The 1,584-nt window shown below is 31.2% G+C and overlaps 1 long non-coding RNA gene across 1 annotated transcript; it reads right to left on the minus strand.

Moving 5' to 3' along the window:
• Positions 1–266: 266 nt before the first annotated feature.
• On the minus strand, positions 267–1,578 carry LOC105557472. The gene is made up of 3 exons (XR_001008608.1): positions 1,432–1,578; positions 823–981; positions 267–505 (listed from the first exon to the last, which is right to left on the minus strand). It is a non-coding gene; the product is annotated as an uncharacterized LOC105557472 (long non-coding RNA).
• Positions 1,579–1,584: the final 6 nt, after the last annotated feature.

Here is a 1,584-nt window from a genome sequence, read left to right on the forward strand (position 1 = left end):
AACGACCCGATCCGTCCGTATCCCGCGCTTCTCGCGCCCGGCGACCGCACTCCCCGTCGCCGGCGCGCCTTCGTCTGAGATCCGCGCGCGACAGCGAGAGCGGGACGGCAACACCCGTCCGTCCGTATACAACGGGAGGGCGGAGAAAAATTAAAGAAGAGAGAAAAGTTCGTCGCAATATATACTAATAATCATAAAAATTTAAATAATTATCAGTACATGAAGAATTAATATTACATAGCTATGTAACACAAATAAAAGAATCATTTTTTATTAGTAATATCACATAATATATATATTATGCGCATTTTTAAGAAAAAAAACAATATGTTATAAAGAATGTAAATTATGTTCAGAAAGTTCTTTTACGTTTTATCTTTACGTTTTTCTAAATTTTCTTCTGTTCCTTTTCTTTTGATTCTCACAGTTGCTTGGGCAAGCCACTTTGATGTGTATTCGACAATGTCACTATCTGTTATGTTTTCATGCGACAAATGAATAGCTTCTGTAATATTGAAAAAGTATTATTCAATGTATATGTTTTTTGAATTATATTTGAAATATTAGTTAAAGGAAATATTACAGGGTGTCTGAAAATTCCGAGTACAACCTTCATTAATATCTCGAAAGTTTACATGGTTGTTTGAAAATAGTAGGAAACCTTTTGTTTAAGGTCAAGTTGATGCGTTCTACTAGCATGTGTTCTACTTGGCTGCGTTCAAAATTTTCAGATACTCTGTATATTCTTGTTTTTTTTATCAGATTTTTTTAAATAAAATAAAATAAAAATAACGTCAAATTTTTTATGCGAAAAATACTTACGTACAATCATTTTTGAAAGTCTTAAATCTTTGAAGCTTTTTTATTTTTTTTACCTGTCCAGCTGAAATGTTCGGCTACCTTATCGGTTATTACTTTTGTTAAGATATTTCTTATCATGATATTTGCAGTATTTCCACCAATGAGTTTTAAAAAATTTAGCTGAAAGGAATAGCCAACATTTTTCACATAATACCATAATATAGTAATAGAGTATCAAATAATTTGCGCTCATAATTCTTTGCATAAGTTTATCCCTCATGAAAAGTTGAGTCAACAATACTATATCATTATTTTCTGTTACTTAATAAAGCAATAATTGTTGATGAAAATTAAATCTCACCATCATGTATCATGATTAAGACAAGCTCATAAATATCTCTTAGCCTAATAGTGAGCACTTTGTGCTACATCTTTTGTACACTATCAGATACGTGGCTCAAACATGCATTTGTCTAAAAAACGAAGCTGACTAATAGAATTGTAATTAACAATTATTACTTTATTACACAGCGAAAAATAATAGCATAGACCTTATAAATTCAATTTTATAACGCATTGTGACATGTAAATAGTAAATATGAATTTACAGATACTTTGTATATATCGTACCACATCATCTTGAAATTTTCCTTCATTTAATTGCTCTTCAAAAGATATTAAGTCAGCGAATGTACATATCGGGAATAGAATATCGATTTCTCGGATGTTGGAAAATTGATTAGAAGATTGCCCTTTCTCTTGCAGTATATCTAGTTTATTTTC

This window comes from Vollenhovia emeryi, unplaced genomic scaffold (assembly GCF_000949405.1).
Source record: "Vollenhovia emeryi isolate VEMERY1.0 unplaced genomic scaffold, V.emery_V1.0 DF947901.1, whole genome shotgun sequence".
Classification (NCBI taxonomy): domain Eukaryota; kingdom Metazoa; phylum Arthropoda; class Insecta; order Hymenoptera; family Formicidae; genus Vollenhovia; species Vollenhovia emeryi.